The sequence below is a fragment of the Apis mellifera genome, linkage group LG7, assembly GCF_003254395.2.
Source record: "Apis mellifera strain DH4 linkage group LG7, Amel_HAv3.1, whole genome shotgun sequence".
Lineage (NCBI taxonomy): Eukaryota > Metazoa > Arthropoda > Insecta > Hymenoptera > Apidae > Apis > Apis mellifera.
In genome coordinates this window covers 665,461-690,485 of record NC_037644.1, presented here as the reverse complement: position 1 = coordinate 690,485, position 25,025 = coordinate 665,461, and the positions used below count along the sequence as shown (strand labels likewise).

The following is a 25,025-nucleotide window of genomic DNA, read 5'->3' as shown; positions in this document are numbered from 1 at the left end:
TTTCATTTATTCGAATTACGATTCATTCGAATCGTTGAAACAATTTGAAACCATTAGAACACAAGATATTTTTTCTGGAAAAAATTTGGAATAAAAATTATTTATAAAAGTTTCTTCATAAATAAATTCCTACGTTAAAATCACATCGTTACATCTATGTGAAATTGGGTATGGTTATTAATTTTGCAATTAATGTGTTAATTTTCATTTATTCGAATTACGATTCATTCGAATCGTTGAAACAATTTGAAACCATTGGAACACAAGATATTTTTTCTGGAAAAAATTTGGAATAAAAATTATTCATAAAAGTTTCTTCTTCACAAATAAATTCCAATCGATTCCCACGTTAAAATCACATGGTTACATCTATGCGAAATTGGGATATTAATTTTGTAATTGGGAATATCAGTTTGTGCGTGACAAGAACGATGAATTTCTTCCTGTTCCTCGGTCATGATCCAACGTGTAACTGTCAAAGTGGAGATTTGTCGAGCTGTAACAATACCAAGAACCGTATCATGCTCGTTTAATCACGGTTAGGCAAAGTGGCGCTCCTCCATCCGTGCATCCTCGTTGCCACATGATCGGCGAGTTTCAACCCCCATCACAGCCACGTCGCACGCTCTATTAAATTCTGTGCAAGCTGTTTGAATTTTCGTTCACAGCTGCGCTGCTGATCGCGATTCATCAACCGATCGGTTCAACGTATCTCTCTCTCTCTCCAGTCGATCCTCCACACGTAAAAAGTATCGTTTAATTTAATATTATTCGATCAAATATTTGATGCTTGCATTTGTAATAATTTGATTACTCGAACGGATTAAATATTATCCTTTTTGAATTTCTTATCTTTCGAGAGAAAATTATTCTCTGTTCTCGCATGACGAAGATCCTTGAAATGAATTAATGGTTTCTTTTTTTCTTTAAGATAAATATTACATATCCACAAAATCAATATTAACAAAATCAATTTAATGAAAACTAAAACAAATTGATTTTATCCTCGATGCTTTTTTCCATTTATCAAATAAAAAACTTGAATAAAATTTGAAAAAAGATAAGCGTGGTTGTCCATGCGCAAAGGCACTTATCGCGCTAGGAACGGCACTGGTTTCAAGTGCTCCATCAACTCTATCAGAGATATCGTACGAGATACGAATCAGGATATCTGGGTCTATTATATTGTTTCACAGATGTCGAGGATCCTGTCGCGTTTCTGACCTTGCTGTTTCACGCATCGAGATCCCGATTCAGCTAAATGGATCGTTTCTGCTTTGTAATCCTGATTTGGCTCTTTGATACAGTCTTTTGCTCAATGAACACGGTTTCAATTAGTTGAAAGATTGTGCTTCCGTGCACGAACGGATGAATCAGAATTCATTGTGACGCGTGATTGGAAATTATTGAAAAATATATATATATATAATAATATCCGATTGTTCTATCGTCCAAATATTTTTGATAGAAAAATTGGAAACAGAAAGTGGTGAAAATGATAGAGAATAAAAACGGAAAAATATATTTTGGTTATGCAAGTGAAATTTATAAATATTCTACTCTCTTGTGCGTGATATTATCTGAAAAATTTGCTTTCTTAGATTGAATATTGAAGAGCTTAACGTATTGAATATTGAATTATATGTCGTAACCTATCGTATACAGTATACGATATAATAGACGTATCAAAAGCAGGAAGCGTAGTAAAAGAAAAATGTGTACTCGCATAAAAATGGAATTACTTCAGATTTGGATTAAACGTGTCATTTTTCACGTTCGTTTAAGTTCGTGGGCGGTGTATAAGTTTCAATAAAAATGTAAATTCCCGTTTATAAAACATCACGTTTTCACCACCTTTATAATTCTATTATTTTTCTTTTCTTTTTTTTTCCCATACGTAACATAATATTCTTATATAAATGCGAATTACCACGCTCGTATGAATATAGCGTAATATTGAATGCAAATATCCTTCTGGTAATATCTGTGTAAACATCATTTGCTTCTAAATACATATTTGACGTATACACAGTTTCGTGTAACTGTAATTTAAAGGTATATATAATTTGGCGAAAATTTCATTTCAACTGGTGTACAAATTCTATTTCGATTTCAAATAGAATCGAAGGCTCGATCGTATCGGATAATGTAATTATTTTTTACATATATAGTTTTTTCGAGATAATTACTTGGAAATTCCTAAAATGAAAATAATGAATTAGCAAAATTGTTTCTTCTTCAGGCCAATTTATGTATATCTTTGTCATGATTTTTCCACGCGATAAAGGATCATAAGCGAGATTATTACGATAGGTAGTGATGGGTTTCGAAACCTGTGAATCTACGAACAATTTTTTAAAATTCTTGGAAATCTTGTATTTACTCGTACGATGGAATCAAATCGAGCATAATTTGCCAATTTAATTACACATCCATCCTGTCCTCTTGTGATAATCAATTGATTTGAAATTAATTCAACACTTCATCAAAATATCCTTCTATAATTATAACAATTACGTACGTATTACGCGAATGATCACGTGATAATATTTCCCCCTCCCCTCGAATCGAATCCGCCAACTCATCACTTTTCACCCCATATCGTGATGTGGATAACTTTCCTATCGAAATATCCTCAGAGAGTACGTAACTTCTAAGTTTCAAAGGGTCGAATTCCAAGTGGTCCAAGTTTGAAATCAAGCGGATCGCGTTTCCCGGATCGCATCCTCGATCGTTATCCACGACATTTCCACGAGCAAAGACCGAGTCGAGCTGCTTTGAGTTGAAATTCGATGATACAAGAACAGAAACGCGATCCGTTAATCCGGGGGAAAAATCGGCTCCAGTTGTAAAACTGTAGCAGGATCGCGGTGGATCGAAGTGGAACTGGAGCGTAAGAAGCTGGTTTTCTCCTCGAAGCGCAAGAAATGTTTTGCGGCGGGAAAAGAAGGATGAACGTTGAAGGAATTTTCTTGCTTATCTGGCGGGACCAGATTGATCGAATCTTTTTTCTGGGACCATGGAACACGTGGGAGGATCAATTGATTAGAAAGAAACTTTTCATTTCTTATGAGATTAAGAGATTGGGTATTAGTTTTGGTTTAACTTTTTTTTTTGTGTGTAATTCTAATTAAATTGGTCGATATAAAGTGATAATTGAAAGAATTTTCAAATGAATGTTTTTGTGGGAAGATCAATTGATTAGAAAGAAATCGAACTTTCCATTTCTTATGAGATTAAGAGATTGGGTATTAGTTTTGGTTTAACTTTTTTTTTGTGTGTGTAATTCTAATTAAATTAGTCGATATAAAGTGATAATTGGAAACTAGATCAATTAATTAGAAAGAAATCGAACTTTTCATTTCTTATGAGATTAAGAGATTGGATATTAGTTTTGGTTTAACTTTATTTTTTTTTGTATAATTCTAATTAAATTGGTCGATATAAAGTGATAATTGAAAGAATTTTCAAATGAATATTTTTGTGGAAGGATCAATTGATTAGAAAGAAACTTTTCATTTCTTATGAGATTAAGAGATTGGGTATTAGTTTTGGTTTAACTTTTTTTTTGTATGTAATTCTAATTAAATTGGTCGATATAAAGTGATAATTGAAAGAATTTTCAAATGAATGTTTTTGTGGGAAGATCAATTAATTAGAAAGAAATCGAACTTTTCATTTCGTATGAGATTAAGAGATTGGGTATTAGTTTTGGTTTAACTTTCTTTTTGTGTGTGTAATTCTAATTAAATTGGTCGATATAAAGTGATAATTAAAAACTAGATAACTGGAAAAATTTTCAAATGGACGTTTATTATGTAAATGAATGTAAAAAAGAAATGCGTTCCTCGCCTTCCTTCGAGTTTCGACGAAGAACAGAGGAAATAACAGGTTCCAAGAGCAAGCACCCTGACCTTTCATACTGATTTTCCCCGGGGATCCACGCGAAGTTGGTAATGCAAGGACCAGATTGCTCGTGATATTGGAGATAGGGAATAAGTTGTTGGAGCGCAGGTCCCTTATCTGGGATTTTTTTCTTTGCCAATCCTTAGGTCGAAACTTATTTGGATAGCCGGAAGAAAAGGATTTTTGCATAAACAAACTAAGGGAAAACAAATTTTCTCAGAAATTTTCGAGCTTTACAAGAATATGAAATTTTATGTAAAGAAACTCTTGTATACGTATAAAATGTACATAATATAAATTCTTATAAAATCCTGTTATTGTTTTCTTTCGGATAAAACGTACGTAAAAAGAAAGAAAAAGAGCTTAGAATCATAAAGGAAAATTGTACCTTAATTGGAGATAAGTATTCAAATTTAATTTTATTAATTAAAAAGAATTTTTGTAAACATCTTCTTCATAGTTGAAGTTTATTTTAATTAAAGAGAGAAAGAAAGTTAACAGATTTTTTTTGATCTAGAAAATTTGATTGAAAGAAAATTATCCATCTTTTGATTCTCCATATAAAAATTTATTACGAAAATCGATGAATATTTTTTTAGAGATGGAAAGGAAGAGAAAGATTTTATTTAATCGTTAACGTATTAAACAAATAATAGAATTTCCCATTTGAAGACATACACGATTCGGAAAAGACGTTTTCCTTTTCAATTCGATCGTTAATTGGTGAAAAGATGATTAGTAGATGTCAGTTAACGAAAATCCAATTTGTACGCAGTTCTGATTAAATCCGGACGCGATTCATAATTAACCTACTTTGGACAAAATTAATCAAAGTTCTTCATTACCGGGCGTATATTCGAAAAAGGAGCAAATAGGAGGTAGAATTAAAATTTTTATTTGATCCAAGATTTAACCGGGACTAAAATTGAAACAGAAAATGAATTCGTCGAGTAGCAATTAGACCATCGTTCCTTTGAAAACGACAGGCGAAAAGTTATAGGAGAAATTAACTTCTTAGCTCGAAGCATAACTTAAATGGAAATTTAAAATTAAAATTAGCACAAGAATTAACTAAGATTAAACCTACATTTTCTTCGTGCAAAAATTATTTCAAACTACGAGTAAAAAAATAATACGTTTATATTGATTTTCAGACTTTTGACAACCAGACTTTTCCATCAATTCTATTCATCCGAAATTTCTTCTATTTAAAATAATGGAAAAGATATTAATTATAAATATTTAGGATTGAAAAAGAGATATATATTTATTTTAACGTTAAGAATTAATCTTTCTTAACGTGTTATTCTTTGCAAAAATTTGGATCCAAAACATTTCATTTCTCTTTCGAAAGAACGATTTTGTTCCATGTTGACAATTTTATTTTCCCAAATAAAATTTTTCAAAGTGTCAATAATTCTCTTTCTATTTCTTACAATTACTATTAATAATTCGACGCTAACGTTTGAATCGTTATTTCGAACATTTTATATTTACGTTAGCATCAATAAACCTAACCTATCTTACACCGATTCCAAATCGCACCCTAATCGATCATCCCAATCTCCTCTCTAATATCCGCAAGAAAGTTGAACGAACGTGATCGAAAGTGTATAAGAAGAATGAATCATCGGTGAATGAAAAGAAACAAGATAGAAAAAAGCTAACAGTTTCTCTGAACTTTTTCGCATAAAACGAAATCCAAGTCGTCCAAGACGGACAAAAGGAAAAGTTTAATTGGAAGATCGAGTCATTTTCAAGGAAATAATCAGAGGCTCCAAGAATAATCTCCGAGGCTTACAAATTCTTCTCCCCTCGTAGTTTTTTTTTGCAGTATCGAATAATGGATCGCCCCTATTGGAAAAGAATTACAGCGATTTTACGCGAAAGCGTTCGATATCGAAAAGGTTTTTCTCGAGATCGGTTCGCAACTTGGACAGGGGTTGCTCGCCCAGTTACGTTTCCAGATTATTGGAAACGTCTTCTGGAATTCCTCCCCGGTCCAGTTTCGGTTTCTCGCGCTCCGTTATGATTTACGGACGTGCACGAAACCAATTTCCTTTTAAAGCGTTGGTTGGAACGACGTTCGGCCATTTCGAGCTATGTATCGTTATGTTTAGCTATAGAAATTGTTCGCAAGAGATTCCTCGGATTTCCCGTCTCGAGGATGGACTTTCGAGAAGATAGATTCGAATATTTCTTAGATAGATTGGTTAGTTTACTATTCGCTGATATTAGAATTTGAATAGACGGATGGATATTGGTGAAAAGTAATATTTTTATTAGGAATAAAAAGTTACTTGAGATTAAAGCGAAGAACAGAGTACAAAAGAGATTTTGGAGCAGAATACGATCAAATATTCTCATCTTCTTTCAACGATAATAAATAAAAGAGAAGGAAGAATTCGCCAAAGTGTTCGAATACTTTTTTATTTTTTAATGAAATGTCGACCAACAATTTTTCTGTCGACAGGAAATCTCTTTGAGAGAGTGAAATCGATGCTCAACTCGAGTGTTCAAGTTTCGTTAATAACGAAAGTTAGATAAGATTCTCCGTGGAAAATTTTTTCAACATATTATACCGTTGAAAAATCCGTAATTATATATAATTATTGAATAGAAATCCTTTCTATACGAGTTTTGTATTATACTTTATCGTGCTATGAGAGAAAGTTTAGAAATAAAATTGACTTCTTTACGAAACTGATCAAATGTGAAGAGAAATATTCAAAAGATGACAATATTTTAAAAGATTCTACGAGTTGTAACTCGAGAACTTTTAGTTAAAGTTAAGGAAACGATATTATAAAAGGATATATGATGAAATAAATTGAGTGAGTGATGGATTTAAACTTTGTTCAAACAAATGAACAAATTCTCTTACAAATCTTCCTTGTCACGAATCAAGAATCTCGTTAAATCTTTCTACGTGTTTCCAAGTTTCAATCTCTGGTAGCAATCTCGAATCTAGATATAATACGAGCCAAATTGCCAACAAGATTTTTTCTCCAAGATATTAAGTCTGCTCCCTGAAATCCGTCTCGTAATCAGGATAAAGATCGATCAATCTTACCTGCATCTACGAGCACCGGATGCAATTTAATTTTCACCGGTTATTCGAGCGCAGCTCGGGACGCGAAAGGATTCCCACTGTGAAACTTCAATCGCGAAGATTTTTCACGAGTTGTCACCCCCTGCGTGACATTTTTCATGGTTAAATGCCTTGCGTTTTTTAAAAAAGGATTTTTAAAAAAAAAAAAAACGAGAGATTTTCCACGAATGAATGGAATCCGCCGATGGAATGCCGACGAATTAATTCCAGGTGAAGTGAATTTCACGGTGGAAGAACCCTTTTCAGATGAATCTGGAGGTTCTTTTTTCTTTTTTTTTTTTTAAAAACGATTATTAAATTATTAATAATATTTTATCATATTTTTAAATCTTTGTGAGATATTTACATCATCTCAAAAATCAATTAATTCTCAAATAATTTCCATCCTAAATTTTAATTGTTTTTAAAATAACTTTTACGAGATGTTGTTCATAATATTTATATCGTATATGAATTATTTCTCAAGAAATTTTAACCGATCTTAAATTCCGAAAATTTCTTAAAATCAGATTCAGATCCTGGTATCACCTGGTTAATTCGAGCATCGGCCTTGATAAATATTCTCATACACTTGCGTTGTGCGTGTAATTGGATTCCGATAATGCACTTTCCAAGTCAGTCGAATAAATTGCAGTTTCTGTTTCACGTTTCTGTTACGTTGAACATTAATTTTAACCTCCTTGTACAACCGATGTTGTTCTTTCCGTTCTGTTTCTGTTGTCTTTTAACAAGAACAGGAATCGATTGTGCGACCATTTAAGAAAATCCAATCTTTTCTCTGTTTATGTTTTTCTTATTTTTCTCATTTTTATTCCATTTAATGCGATTCAAGCAGACAAACATACTTATTATTATTATTACAAGTAATCGTTCATTTCTTTTTCTTTAATTCTAAAATAAAATCGTTTGCCATGATCGATAAATTCAATTATTGAATCCGTATGGATTGACAATGATAAATCATCAAATTAAAAATGCATAAAAATCCGTGAAAACGAACTATGAAATTATCTTCCTTAGAACGAAGTTGATAGATGAGATATGCGATAATACACATTCTAAAATTCTTAATTCCATTAATATTCCATTAATATTAAAGAATATATATAGATGGCGGAAAAAAAAAATTGTAAATTGACCGTGTAATTAAAAATTAAATGTTTATTTCTCGAAGAGAAAATCTAAAAAAAGAAAAAAATTAATAACAAAATTATAAATTCATAAATATTTCCGTTCTTCCATTATCGTAACAGGGATTCTCTGGTAACAAGATAAGATTTTCAGACGCGCATTCTTCGTACAATAGTTTTATTACTGTTGGGAAAACGGAAATACAACGTGGCACGGGTTGACAGGCATAAATATTAATGCAGCTTTTGAATTATACCGTAAGCTTTCATGCTTTCTGACAGCCAATAGTGCTCCACCAGCCCGAGTTTCTCGTATCCTGTTTACCCGTTGGTTTCCCCTTGTTTCCTTGTTTACAATGAATTGGCGAATTCACAATTAATACCGGCAAGGAACTATCTACTCCATGCTATGAATATCTCGGCCAACAAACACGACTAAATTTCAATCGCGATCTAAATTATTTCGTCTGCTCGAACGAAATCCGTTGTACAAAAATCTTTGTACGTTCGAATACAATTCTATGCGGATGTTAATTACAAAATCTAAAAAAAAAAAAAAAGAAAAATTAGTAACAAAATTATAAATTCATATATCTACGCGATGCTATGAATATCTCCAACAAATATAACCAACAAACACGACTTAATTTCAATCGCGATCTAAATTATTTCGTCTGCTCGAACGAGCCATTCCTTGTACAAAAATCTTTGTACATTCGAATACAATTCTAATGTATGTTAATTACAAACTCTAAAAAAAAAAAAAAGAAAAATTAATAACAAAATTATAAATTCATATATCTACACAATGCTATGAATATCTCGATTGACAAATACGACTAAATTTCAATCGTGATTTAAATTATTTCGTCTGCTCGAACGAGCCATCCATTGTACAAAAATCTTTCCTTCGTTTTGAATACAATTCTAATATATGTTAATTACAAAATCTAAAAAAAAAAAAAAAGAAAAATTAATAACAAAATTATAAATTCATAAATATTTCCGTTCTTCCATTATCGTAATTAACATAATTACAATTGTTTGCGAATTTGAAATGATTAAATTATTTCAAAATTTGAATGACAAATAAATGAGTGAATTAAATCACTTTTTGACTTGATTGATGAAGAAAATTTTTGCATCGAGTGAATATGAATTTGTATTATTGATGCCAAATATGATAAAAGTAATATATTTTTCGAAAAAAAGACATTTAAAAAATTATAACGTTGATCCAAGCGTAATTTGGAACTGATATTGAAACAAAACTTTATGTCATTAATGTTAAATTGTATTCACAACGATGAAATAATGTAATAAAATTGCAACGATAATATTTTGAAAGCCTCGAGAAACGATTTTCAAAACGATTTCAATACAGATTCGCCTTCGTTCGTTCGACAAATATATTTATGTTCTTGAATCTCTCGAAAACGAATAATATTTGGCACGAAATCGGAATTAATTTTCGGAGAAATTTATATTCCGTAGTATTCAAACCAGAACAGGAGAATTTAAATCCATTTTAAGGAGAGAGAGGTCAAAATTCGAAAAACAATTCGATCAATTCGCGTGCAAGATTTCGATTTAAACGTTTCTATATATTTCGTTTGTAATTATACATTTTATTTTATTCATTTGCATTACTTTTGCATCAACTTTTATATCGGACTCGACTTACAAATATATTTTCCACTTGTACCGACGCATCCTAGTTTATCCAAAGGAAAAATACGTTGTGACGTTTCATCAGGGATCGAGTGACACACCGATATTGCTATGTATCTTACGGTGACTTAATATTTGAACAGAGATATTCCGTATGAATGATCACTGACCGTGACACTTTAATTACTCAAACAGGAAAAAGTTGTTCAAAGAAGATTCTCCAGCTTCTTAAGTACACATAAATATTTTCGTTCCATCCTTATATTTAAATATAATTATTTCCATTCTTCGAAATGTTATTCTAATCGTATATTATTATGATTTATATATATACCCCTTGGAAAATTTCTTGAAAAATAAAGAAACAAATTCTGTATTTCCTGAAAATGTATTTATCAAATTATCTATCACGAAACGTTTGAATTTCTCACCCTCGAAAGGAAATGTCCATCTCGCTTCAAATTTAAATTTGGCTCGAATGCCTCTAATTCAATTCTCCAAACTTGTCTCTATTCTCGTTATCCAATAATTTTATACGCGTGTATACGACACGACGTGTCTATCGAAGAAGTTGAAGGTTAATCTGGAAACGTATTCCTTTCCCTCTCGACGTTCTCACCATCTCCTTTCCACTTTGTATCGCGCTCACGTTATTCGCATTCCGCGCAATTTCTTTCACGGATATTTATCCATTTGAAAGCACTAGCCACGTTTTAGGCAAAAGCTCGTCTTCCGGATGCAGCATACCTGATCGATTCGAGTGTGTATGCTCGAACAACATTCGCCTTCCGTTCAATTCGCGTGTATCCTCGTTTTCGTTACACACACACATACACACACACACGGCGACGAAGGAGATGGCTGCATACCGAATGAAACCCTTCTCCGCAAGGTAAACTGACACCGCGTTTACGGGGACGAGGGAGAAGACATCAGTCATAGTTTGAATACGAATTGCCGTTCTCGAATCTCGACGACAAAAATCCAACTTCTTCCATTTTCCTCGACGAATTCTCTTTTTCCTCCATTCACCACCGAAACATTTTACGCCCGATAATTCATTCATGATTCCAGCTTTCATCCACCCTTTTCTTACGTGCCTTTTCCAATTTCCCCTTCCAAAGAAAATTATTCAAGGAGGCAAAGTGCTCTCGTTCTTCTTTTTCTTTTTTCTGCAAAGTTTTATGCAAATTTAGGGGTGAACCAGGCGAGTATTAATAAAACGTGGATCTCCATTCTACGTCCAAGCTACGACTCCCGAGACAATTTTCTACGCAGTGTCGCGGTTATTTTTAGAATCGCAGTCGCGAGTAATTTCCATCGTAATTCATAGACAGAGTTATTTTATCTTTCCTTTTCTTTCGAATTCTAATAATATTTTCCCGCGCGGAACCGATATAGATGCTACGAAATTGCTTTCTATGAATTATTATTGAGCACGCTTGCTTGCTTGCTTGCTTGCTGCACGTTGAAAATATTTTTCATAGAAATTGTACATGCATCCGCGGGAAATATACGGGATCACCAGCAAATATTGGAAAACCTTAATAGCCTAGTAGCTGCGGACTCGAGAGATTTCAAGTTCAAATTCCGAGACGAGAATTGCAATTTATTTCGCTCCTTCGTGTATCCAGCTTTGTAAATTCAAAATAAAATAATGGAAAAATTGTGGGGGAGAAGCGATGTTCGAATAATTATATCAAAATCTAAATCGATATATCGTTTTTGCAGAAGCATCAAATATCAAATTTTTCAGAAAATTGGTAGAAATATCATTCTCTTTCGATTCTCTTTCGATTCGTGGATTTACAATTTCCATTATATTATAAGAATATTTGAGTATGAAAACGAAAGAAGAAGAAGAGAAGGGAGGGTGTATCTCGATGCTACTCGACGAGAAATGTGTCCTAGAATATACTGGAAGCAAGGGGATGAGGAGGGGTTTGAAAAACAAAGGAATCGCGTTGTCTTTGTGCAGATACGATTGATCGGGAAATATTTGCATGAGAAAGGCGGCGCACAGGCGTGCGAATCTCTCGGATGGAACGAAATAAGGAATATCGAAAAAGCTCGATCGCGCCGTTCCCAATAATTATAATAATAACGCGTATATTTTGTTACTTGCAGAAATTTAAACAAATACAAACACGCAGCATGCGACAATAGATTGAAAAATTAAATTTTTATTGGAACAAATGGATGATTTATTCTAGGAAAATTATATTTTGTAATTTGTAATTTTATATATGCACGAAAACGTTTAACGTTTCAAGCGTTCAATATCTAAATCTTGACTTTGATTAAGATTCCTCTCGCATGGAGACTTTTATATAATTTCGCACCATTCCAATAATTATTATAATAACGGCTATATTTCGTTATTTGCAGAAATTTAATCAAAAAATTAAATTTTTACGAACGTGATTGGAAGAAATGGAACTGAAAGGATGATTTATTCTAGGAATATTATAATATTTTCGATATTTTATAATTTGTAATTTTACATATGTACGAAAACGTTTAATGTTTCAAGCGTTCAAAGTCTGAATCTTGACTTCGATTAAGATTCTTTTTACATGGAGACTTTTATATAATTTCCATTCCAATAATTATAATAATAACGCCTATATTTCGTTACTTGCAGAAATTTAAACAAATACAAACATGCAGCATGCGACAATAGATTGAAAAATTAAATTTTTGAAGAAATGGATGATTTATTCTAGGAAAATTATAATATCGTTTATTATTTTCAATATTTTGTAATTTGTAATTTTATATATGCACGAAAATTTGCAACGTTTAACGTTTCAAGCGTTCAAAATCTAAATCTTAACTTCGATTAAGATTCCTCTCGCATGGAGAGTTTTATATAATTTCGCACCATTCTAATAATTTTAATAATAACGCCTATATTTCGGTATTTGTAGAAATTTAATCAAAAAATTAAATTTTTACGAACGTAATTGGAAGAAATGGAACTGAAAGAGTGATTTATTCTAGGAATATTATAATATTTTCGATATTTTGTAATTTGTAATTTTATATGCGAAAATCTGCAATGTTTCAAACGTTTAAATCTTGACTTCGATTAATAAATTTTTACGAAATTTTTACGTAATTGGAAGAAATGGAACTGAAAGGGTGATTTATTCTAGAAAAATTATAATATTTTCGATATTTTGCAATTTGTAATTTTACATATGTACAAAAACGTTTAACGTTTCAAAGTCTAAATCTTGAGTTCGATTAAGATTCCTCTCGTCCTCTCTTTTATATAATTTAAAAGACATCTATAATTCTTAACCTTTCGATTAATTATCCGAATATATTTTTAGATAATCAGAAGAAACAATTGCTTCCCTTTGTCTCCCCCGTTAACGAGATTATCGATCATGATTTCATTCTATAGCTCCCGAACGCTCCATCGTCGAATCGAACAAAAAAAGTATGGCTTTGAAGGCAATTTTTCGGGGCTGGTTCCGTCCAATTCGATTAATTAGTCCCGGCATAGGACGGCGTAGCCACGGGGGCAGCCACGTAACGAACCTAAATTAGCTTTCACAATGCTCTTATTCGGAAGCAGGCTGATAAGTTCCGCGTGTATCACGTGACCATCCGTCGTAACACCGGAGAGAAGTTCGAGCAGACGAGAAACTTTCCGATTTATCGGCAGGCGAAAGCCTATTTGCTTCCCTACACGTTCCCCAACTTTTAATTGCATCGTTCATTTTCATCCACGAGAACGTTGTAGGGAACGTGTATAATAGTTCGATTTGTTGTTTCGAACACGTTTGGAAGACGTTTCGATAAGAGATCGAAACGTTTAAGCAAGAAAAGGAAATGAAACTTGTTCCGTTACGCGTTTAATAATCCTCTTTTTTTAAATAGATGATCAATTGTTTTATCTATGAAATAACGAGGATTAAAAAGTATCATCAAATGCAATCATTTTAAAATCATCATATGAAAACGAAAGATTCTAAAAATATCGAGGTATGAAATTAAAGATAGAATTTATAGAACTTTATCCTGTGTCGATAAACCAAAAATATTTATATATATATACGTCATCGTTGCACGAAATAAGCGATGCAGTATCTTCGAGATTCGAATTGTAATAAAAAAAAAAAAATATTGGAACAAGATGAAACGCCGGTTCGTATACAAGAGAGACTACTCATTTGCATACAATGGAAATATAAATTTCGTTCTAAAAATCCTTACAAATGCAGCATTATCGGAGGGCAGGCATTCGATCCTTGTCCCTTGTTTTTTTTTTTTTTCCCTTCCTAAACGCTTGCCAGCAGCAGCTCTCCAAGGATGGAATTCCTTTGGCGAGGTCGTTGGAAAGAGAATGAAAAGAGTGCTCTTTCGTGGGAAATGGAGCATGGTATTCGAGAACGAATGCACTTTCTCACGGGAATACCGGCAGGAAATGCTGTATTGTGGTCTTTACCTAAAGTGCAGCCACGCCGTGCATCATTGTTGGCGCGGAGAACGCGAAGGGAGAAGCGGAATCGTCTCGAGTCGTGCAAGGACAATATCCATCAATCGATGCGTCGTTTCCGGTTACGTTTGTTCGTTTCCTTTTTTTTTTTTTTTTTTGTTCCCCATCGACCGGATGGCGGATCGAACAGGACGTTTTGGGCGAGTCGAGACCGGAGATGATACGTTTGAAATATAGTTTGAAGTTGCAGTTCTCCGCAGAATTTATGTATCCGGTTTTAGAAGAGAGATTTATGGAGAGAATAGAAGGGGGTGGGACGAATATCGCTTGATAATGAACATCGAGTTTGCACGAGTTGAATGGAATTTTCGAAGATTGATCTTTTTTCGTGATACTTGGATCATTTTTCTGAATACGATTATGTTGATATTTGTAAAAAGTACGAACGAAGTGAAAATGTTAAAGTATATTAGAATTTCATCTACGAAATGAATAATTTTAACGAATGATTCCTCGAATAATTTTTCTTGTTTGATTTATTATTTTCGTTATAGCAAGCATGTGAAGAGAAAAGAAGATCGATACGATCCCGTGGCTCGTAAGCAAGTCGGTATTACGTATACGCCAGTCGTAAAGTAAATCTTATGATATTTGTGCTTTGTGGAAATTGTTTTCGATAATTCAATCCATATGAAAAACTTTTTCAGAAATATCCGAAGAACATCTACTTAAGAGATTGGAAACTGATACTGATAAGATACTTCTCTGTATCTAATTCTGCGAAATCGAATTATAAATAATTGTATAATATCATTTTTTAAAATTAAATTTTTATCGAGATGTAACTCGTGATTTTCACGTGAAAAAGATTCGTCAAAAAACCTATTCGGAAAACAGAGAAAAGCCATCCAAGTCACTTTTTCTTTTATCTCGATATCTTGATCGGTTGCCAAGATATAATGAGATGTCCATACAGTTATGAATGGATCGAGAGATCTATATTTCTTCCTGGAAATGCGTACGTCTTCTAGGAATCGCGAGATCTGAGTTTGGGACAGGTCAGTGAGACGAGGTACGAGCGAGAGTTCCGAATAAGCGATAAGGATGGAGATAGTAAACGATTAAAAATTACCCTTTTCTTTACACGACGATATCTCGGCAACTGAGAGTCGTATCGAGATAAATAAAAAAACGTTTTAAAGGACAAGATTCCACGCTTCTAACGATCTTTCATCCGTTCACCGGAAGTCAATAGCTTTGGAGTTATAGCGGTTCAAAGTTTAATTTTAATTCGAGTTTTGGGATAAATTGCAAGATAGATATGAAAAATATTACGACAATCTTATTGATATCGAAGTTGATCAAGTAAAAGTTATCTTTTACTTGATATAATTGAATATTTGTTTAATTGGTAATAATTAGAAAACTGTTTAAATTTATTTTCAGAATCTCAGTAACGCGCAAGTAATTTTTTTACAATTTCATGCTTGACCTCAGATGAAACGTCGTCACGCACGATTGCTTAATCGGAATCAATTTTATTCCGCTCGAAGTGGCAGTTCTCTATATCCAACGTCATTCACTTTACATCGTGAAAAAATATCGCGAATATGGGAAACGTCGCGGGATAAAGGCCGATCCTCTAACCATTCTAGCCTCAAAACAAAGATTGAAAAACGATACAGCCGGCCACCCAGTTATATTTTGACGTTTTCCAATCTCTGTAATTCTTTACGATACGAGATTTATTGAAAAAAAAAAAAAAACAGTAGGAAAAGAAAGAAACAGATGGAAAACGGTACGATCTTTGTTTCGTTGAGGATCGTTGAAAATTATGCAACATGGAAATTGCTAGCATTCTTATAATCTTTCATTAATTTCAATTACGATTAGATTCGAGATCAGAATTTAACTAAAATCGAATATTAAAGATCGAATTACATTAAGATATCATCAATCACGTCAAATTTGAATATTATTTTTATAAAATTCATTTCGTTTCTTCGACTTGTTTAATATCCCAACGATATTCTATAAATATTCGTCTTTTTTCTCGGTAATTTAAAAGAAATTTTTTTATTTATTATCCACTTAATAATTGAGATTCAAGTTTCCATATAAATTTTTCTTTAATATATTTTTAATAATATCGAATAAATCGAGGAAGAATATTTAACTTTCTAACTTTACGAAACGTATTTCTGAGGAAATTAACGCAATACGATGCCAAAGATAAAGTTTCGTGAAAATTATCGGTTCGATATATCGAGTGTTGGAGGTTTCTCAGGAATCGAGAATGTTAAGGAACTAGACAGAAACGGAATAAGTAATGATTAATTATTAAATGGCTTTCAAATAATACCGAATAATTATTATATATTCTTTTAATTTATTTAGTTTCGTTCACTCGATCAATCGATTTCTTAGAAAATTATGGAAAAAAGTTTGTTGTGAAATAAAATTGTCATGAAATTGATAATAAATGATATTTTTGAGAATTAAATTCCCATAGTTAATTTCATAATCGTTGCTACGTCTCAAATCAACATCGTTTCCTTTGAAAAAATTATACAATTTTTTTTTCAATTTTCTCCGTTCTTGGCAACTGATCACACATATCCATGGACCGACAGTTTTATCCACGTAAAACGATAACAGGCTTGTAAACAGCTCGAGCTTCTTTATCAACATCTATAAATCAAAACTGTCAAGCACGTCTCGATAAAACGACTTGTAAGTCAAAGTGTCTAGATCTGTCGGATAATCATTTCGAGATTTTTCCAAGATTGATATAACTATATATATATATATATATATATATTGTGTCGCACAAATCGGAACGATTTATCATTTCCTCGATCAAAGAAATCCCAAGAAGAATGTTCTTAGATAAAGCGAGCTTGAGAAAAACACAACCTTGTTTCAAATATCAAAATGAGGAATTAAAGCGGAAAATAAAATTAAATTTGATACGAAACAAGTAAATTTCCCACGTTTATTTCAAATTACATACATTATCGAATACGAAACACACGTCTGCGCAACGCATGCATGATGTAATATCAGAAACGCAAACCTCGTGCTTCTACTCTATTATTTTATTCATATCGGTTTACGCAGTTCTGGTCTTAAACATCCCCCTGCATTATTCACACGTTGCAAGTGTCTGCGGTCATTTAACGAGCAACTCGATCCGAACAAACGTTTCGTCAACTTGATCCAACTATTCCCTGAGGTTTGTAATTGATAAACGAACCGGTCGCGCGAATATTTGCGAATAATATATATCTCTCCGTTCACGTTCGAGAAAATATGATTCCTACCGTTTCAACCACTTCCATTTATCCTTCCATTTATCCTTTGTATTTTTCTATTTATCAAATACCAAGATGTTTAATTAATTCATCGTAGATTGAATTTCATCGAATTTCAGAAATTTTGGAAGAAATAAAAAGAGATAGAGATACGATTGACGAATAATTTAGAGCGTCAACTTTCAAGAAGAGAGGATTTGCAAGAATACAAATAACATTGATCTACAATATAATTCCTCTTTTTATAGAATCGGAAAAAAATGAGTAAAGATGTGATCGACAAATGATTTTTACGCTTTCACGAGATAATCATAACTACTTGATTATTAGCTATTTGATTCTTACTTCGCATCCTGCTTTTTTACAATTCTAATCGATATTCCATCTTCGAGATTCTTACATTTACTTTCCATTCTCAGAAAGAATTCGTACATTCAAATTTTATCCTTTAATATAAGAAATACGAAGAATCGATTCATCCTCCTCGAATAAAATTATCCGACTCACCGAGAAACGAAAAGAAGAACCTTGCTCGAGCAAATCACTCGATTAAATGCTACGCGCAATCCTACGATCGCGTGTATCCGCGATCTAAGCCTTTCGCTTAGAAACGTCGGTTTCGGATTCGGTTTTCCTTAAGGGGGCGGTTCGAAGCGATCGATCGGTGGCGTGCGTTCGAAAGGCATCTCCTCCTCCTCCCCCCCCCGGCCGCGAATTAATTTATCGTCAGATCGAGCACGGACGAAACGATTTCAGAGCCGCGCTGTCGGCACGCCTCGTCGTTTACCCTCCCCCTCCCTGAATTTATCGAATCCTCGGCCCTCGACGTGCCGCGAATTTTTCCAACCCCTTCCATTGCTCTCACTGTGGTTACTTTACCCCTTGCCTCGGATTCTTCTTTCGTTGTTTGCTCTTCGAATGGTGGCCGCCTTGTTACTCGGTCTCGTTGTTTCCTTAACTGAAAAGAGGGAGAGGGGAGGGGTTGTGCGAAGCAAATAATGGATTTTAGAGGTTGATTGCGAGTTTAAATTGGGATCGTTCGATCAAGTTTGTGGTTTTTCTTTTTTTCAGGGTGAATGGTTTTCAGGGGGAATGGAATTTTAAGATCTAGGTGGATTAAACGAAAGTGAACGAATATTTTTCGAGTGAAAATTGAGAGAAATTGATGATTGTATTCATAAGATTGCAATTTTTGTCCGCTTGTTTGTTTAAAATTGTTCTTTCTTTCGAATAATTAATTTGGCTGGATAATTAATGTTTTAAAACAATTAGGTATTGTTTCTCTTGTATCTTCCTCTCGTTCAATAAATAATTCCACGAAGCTTTTGTTCGATGCAAACTTTAAAATATCGACTCCGTAAGGATATTTTTTTTAACAATAAATTTTCTTTTTTAAAACTTTGAACGAAATTCTTCATCTCGACTCCTCGTTTAATCAATTTTAATCAATGAAACATACGATTTTATAAATTTCATTTTTGCAATCCCGTTTTACTCGTATTCAAGTTTCCTATTTCTTTATTTTTATACGATTGTCCGATTGATTCCAATTGAACGTGAACGGACGTGATCTGTACAATCCATAAAACGTGTGAAATAATTGGAAAAATCCAAGAGAAATACGAAGGCAATCGAACGAGGAAACGTCGAGTCGTTTGAATGGAAAAGTTTCTAAAAGCGATTTTCAACGTCCATATATCGTGAATACACCGAATACACCGGTTTTCGGATGGAAGCTTATGCTATTTCCAAATATCCTCTGCCTCACGAAAATTGATAAATTCTTATCAATCGTTAATTAATCCTTCTTGAATTTTTTACATCGTTCAGATCGACGAAGAATAGTTTTATTTCTAAATTTACGTGTACACGCAATTTTCTCTTTCTCCAATTTAAAAAAAATGGGGGGAAAAAAATTCGATATCGAGTTAAAATTTGTATATAAAAACCGATTGAAAATTGATCTCTGAAGATGCACGGATTAAACTGCTTTCTTTCCCAGGAAAGGAAAATAAAAGGAATTATGCATCGTGCAAAATGAAGCGAAAGATTTCAAAAAGAGAGCATTATTGACGCTGACTGCTCACAAAGTCTCAATAACTAACAAATTGATATTTCCTTCCTTTATTCTCTTTTTTTTTTTTTTCCCAACATTATAACGCTAACACATGGCTGGCCATGGTGCACAATGCAAAAGGGTTAATTTGCTAGAAAATAATGGTTCATCGATTTTCATCGTCCCGTTTCAAAATTAACGAATAACACACGATACAACGCATGGCACACCGACAAGATTTTAATCTCGACAAAATTTCTCAAAGTTAATTATTTTTCAAGCTCGTAAACGGATATTTGACGAACCGATACGATTCTGGATGGCGACTTTTGCCCGCCGTTAGAATAATTATGAATGGTGCGATAGAATGTCGAAATACATGAAACTTTGATGTCGAAGTAAAGAAAGTTGTTCGTAAGGAACAGATGTTCCTTGATGAGACGTTCCCGCGCAAGTTTCGTGGCAAATTCAACGAATATTCTTAATTACACGGATCGTGGAAGTTTAAAGATGGCCGCCCGGGAGACCGAGGCGGCCATCCCTCATAATTTGCGAGAGCATTCTAATTCTCAGCCAGGGGGACAATGCTCGTGTTCGTGGCATTAATTTTACAAGGGAACTTTCGTAATTTCACGCAACCACCATACCGTCTCATCGCCTTCCTAACACCCTAGAAACTTAATATCACAGTTTCGATATAAATAATTCGTAAGTGTCTTATTATTTACCGTTGTATTATTATTTCGACGACAAATAAGATTCATTGCCCTTGTTTCAATCCAATAAATTGAACAATTATTATCAATTCTCAATACTTTGGCCAACTTGTCACATTTTTATAAATAGATCTGCATCTTTTGGCATATCGGCTGAATCTTTTTTACACATCGTCCAATTTTCGTCGTTCCATTGGAAATGAATGTCAACCGACCATGTCGATCGATATAATGCTTGTTTTCCACGTCGCTGTGTCGATTACGTGTAATCGGATGGCATTAAAAATACACGATAAAAGAGAAAAAAAAGAAAATTAGAACGATAAAGCGGCGAACGTGGAAAACGAGTATTACACCGATCGATGATCGATCGATATTCATTTCCGATCGAACGATGAAAATTGGACAACGTGGAAACGCTGTAAATAACGCCAAGATGGCCTTACCGATAAGTCTCTCCCTTTCTCTTTCTTCCCTTTTTTCCCGTTTCACCATCGTATAATTATGCCATGTTCCTCCAATCTTAAATACGAATAACGTAATTACATGGCATCTCATCAGATTGCAGATTGACCATGAAATACATTGGATAATGTTTCAAACAATTTTTTTCCCTCCCCATGCATGCAAAGGATTAATTATTTGCGGAACGCTCGAACCACTCGAAAAGTCAAAGCAAATATCGAAGTTGACGTGTAATACGGAAATGTCATTTCAGACTTGCTTATTTAAAATATAAGCAATTGATTGACGGAGATGGAGTGAATTGGCCGCAAAGCTATCCCGTTCTCTATCTCATTCTCGTTTCGTCTAATGAAAATTTGAATTTCTTATCAAAGTTAAATAAACAAGCCTTGACTAACATTTTCGTGTTTACTTTTATTTCTTCGATCCTTTGAAAATGTCCTATGAATATATTAATAATAATGTTAATAGTATATTTAATAAAAGATTATTTTGTAAGAATCTTAATAAAATTTTAATTAAATAATTTCAATTATCTTGGATTTTATGAGAAAAGTTGTTCAGGAGAATACTGTTTGTGTACTTCATGATCATTGAAATTATTCGTGTCTATATAATTATCATGAAATAAAAAATTCAATTTGAACAAATTCCAAATCCACCTGAAACAACGAATGATTTATTACTTTCTATAAAAAGTGGATCAGCACATTAATAATAAGTAAATAATAGAAAAAATAAATGTAAAGAAATACTGACTTTGTGTCTGCCGATTACCACTGCTTGGCTGAGTAGTACATCGCAGAGTTTCTTTAAAGAGAGATATTACCCGATATACCCTTCAAGAAGATGCGTCCTTTTGTGTCATGAAAATAAAAAAGAAGTGTGTTAGATAATAGTCACAGATTGAAGAAGTGAGAATAAAATTTTCTGTAAGCACATAATCAATAATTGTTATATCTGTGCTTTGTGTGATATTTGATTTGATGTATATCTATTCCAAAACTATATATCTTCGTTGAAACGTACTCTTTTTAGTATAAAAAGCATAGTGAGCATAACAAAACGTCAATTTGAAAAGGTGAAATCATTTCGATTTTATCTTTTATAAAAATAATAACAATAGTAACAAATTTAGATTCTTTAGAATATCGTGTACTTTACAATTTTGATAATTTTCAGATGTATTGGTAATTTTATAATAAATATTTCTCTTTAAATTGTTACATACACTCTTTGGTTTATTAACTTCATGTTTTTTTAGAAAACTTCAAAGAAAAGTCATTTGGATAACTTAATAAGAATTGGTCTAATTATTGCAAAGAAGTGAAGCAATTAATTACGTCAATTTAAATTCACAGTAAAGAGAATAACGCGATGAATCGGACAAGGATAAAAGAGAAACACTTTTTCTTTCCTTTGAGCATGATTAATGTTTTTTAATTCTTGTACAAAAAGCGGTTGTGTCAGTTTTCAGAATAAACGAGCTCGAATATATATATATATATATATATATTACTCGAATACCAAATAAATGTTCTTCAAACAGGTTAAAATACAGGGACACGGTTTTGGCAATAATCGAAATTTCCAAATGTCACGCGATTTCCGCGCGAATTTCGATTTCTGTCACTGAGAAAATGTTCGAATCGATGTCCACGAGTCTCGTAGACGAGATGTGAATTTTCCAATTTTTATTTTCGAACTTCAAATTGCCTTTTCCGGTTCATTATTATTGTGAAAAATTTATCGACATTTTTTATTTCATTTGTGAAAAACAAAGATAAAATACAATACATAGATATAAAAGCAAAGAAAATTAAACATGTGTTATAATATATATAATGTTATTTAAGATTATTTTTTTCAAGAATAAGATCAAATCGAGTAAAATAATGTATTTGATAGCCGTTTCAATACTTTATTTAAGTATGGAAAAATAATTAAATCTTGTTATTTGAAGTCAATTATTGCAGGAAATCCAAAAATCTTGCGCCGAGTATGAATTTCAACTCGTTTCGCGAAATACTTTGATATTTTCGCTTATTGACCTCACGAATTTTTACGATACTTTTTATCCTCGTGTCTAAATTCTGAATTTATTTTCCTCTTCATTTTTATATATAACTCTTGACCTAAATTCAATATTGTAGGAAATTTAAATTCACAAATTTCACGTAGATATAAATTTTATCCTATTTGTAAATTCTGTGACTACAACATTGAAATATTAGATATAATACTTATATAGATTATTCATCTATTTCTATCTATAAATATTAATATCTTGAAAAAATACGAAATTATATAAATATTGTGAAATGTGTATTATTAAACGATCAGATTATTGTAGAAACTTTGATGATTTGTAACATTTACTCCTAATATTTAATATTTACTCTATTTATTTATTATAAATTGAGTAAATTTCAAATAAATACATTTAAATATCATTTATTAAATTTGACTCTTGATTTTTACATATATATTTGTATACTTATGATTCATTATTCAAATTTTGATTTTATTTCTTCTCGTATTTAATATTTATTTTCTCACTTTTATATTATTACATCTATAAATAAATTATGCAAAATAAATTAGAAAGGATGCAAAATATTAAATTTATTTTTATTTCGAATCTCTTACTAAATTCAGACTCCTAATCCAGGTTTATGCGAATTTTTAAATCGTCCAAGAAAAACGCCTGTAATGATTCATAGTAGCGTAATATTGTAAATGTGAAGTACATGTAAAATGCGAGAGAAATAATTTCTCTCTCTCTCTCTCTTTCTACGATGTTTTCCGTATTTTCGAGAAACAGTATAAATGAAAAAATTCATAAGCAAAATTAATAAATATTATTACGATGATATACATGAAAGAGAAAAAAAATCAATATATATTGATGGTAACTAGAAATAAATTGAAGAAGAAGAAATGAAAAGATAAAATAAAAATTGATTTATCGATTTTTATATATATATTTATATTAAATATATAAAATTTCAGATTTTCAATCATTTTTATTTTCCTCTGACATTTACTAATTAATTCTTCTTCGTAATTTCGTTAAAATTTTACTACTGTAACGACAAAAAAGAATGTTAACGATTTTATTGTTTTCCTTCCAGATTCAAGAGATTTCGTACGAATTTGGAAGAGAAATCGTTATGGTGAGTAAACAAATGAATTTCACGAATTTTAAATGAATTAATTGATTAAAGAAAATGAATTATCCAAAAAGGATATTTTATAAGGAATTATTGAAAACAGAGAACATATACGAAACGTATATTAATTATAATGGAAGTTGTACTTTTCAAAGGGAAATCACACAAATTATTAATTTATATTCTAAATTATTAGAGATAAAAAGATAAAGAAATATCTAGAATAATTAACACTAATCCTCTATTTCATTTAATAATCCCGTTAGGAAATATTTTATCCATATCCTCGTTTTCTCGAATCGATAAACAATTTTTAAATAATACATATAATTTATATTAAAAATATTGTCGATTCAATTTAAATTGTCACTCCACTATATCAACTCAATTAACGTTACCTGTCGAAATTAAATATTTTCAGATTGCATCCATCCTTGTCTTTTGTATTTTTCAATACCGATAAATTATAAACTTACCAATTACAAAATACAAACAAATAAATATCGAATTTATTTTTTGCTTTCTAAAAGACCAACTACTTTTCCCTTTTATTTCAACTTATTACAATATTATTTGTAATATTAAATTTGTTCGCATATGCTAATTTGATGATTAGCAAATTCTATAGAAGAAGACGTAATAAAACGTAATTCGATATTTTATGCTTTTCACGTGGGATATATCGATTCAAAACTTTTGGAAGATGGAAAATATCAAAGTACACGTACACTCGATAAATATAACGAGATCCTTAATGAAATCGTTCCGCGAGATCGATCGCCTTAGCGATGTTATTTTTGTCAAAAGCCCGCACGAGGATTTGTTGCGTGTATTCGCGAAACAAAATACATGTGCGAATCTTCTTTGGCATTTTTTTTGGACGATGGCCAGTAAAAGCAGCGTGCCATTCCATCCGACGCAGAGTCTGCTACTCGTCAATGTTCTCGTTAACCCATTCAGATATTATGGATCGAGAATGATGGAGAATGTGATTAATCCAAGGTCAATTGTTTCGAAACTTATATCATCGTT

General features: G+C 32.2%; 1 protein-coding gene across 3 annotated transcripts in view; it reads left to right on the top strand.

Annotated features, from left to right (window-relative positions):
* The window catches only part of LOC412896 (octopamine receptor beta-2R), a 178,039-nt gene that overhangs the window by 51,863 nt on the left and 101,151 nt on the right, over window positions 1-25,025 (top strand). Inside the window, exon 2 of one of the 3 annotated variants that reach the window (XM_006558068.3) lies at window positions 23,955-23,996. The exons of 1 other annotated variant lie outside the window; for it this stretch is intronic. The gene's annotated coding sequence lies outside the window, so the exon portion shown is untranslated. Of the gene's footprint in view, window positions 1-23,954; window positions 23,997-25,025 lie in introns of those variants that run through there. One more of the 3 variants, XM_026441960.1, reaches the window with a different exon arrangement.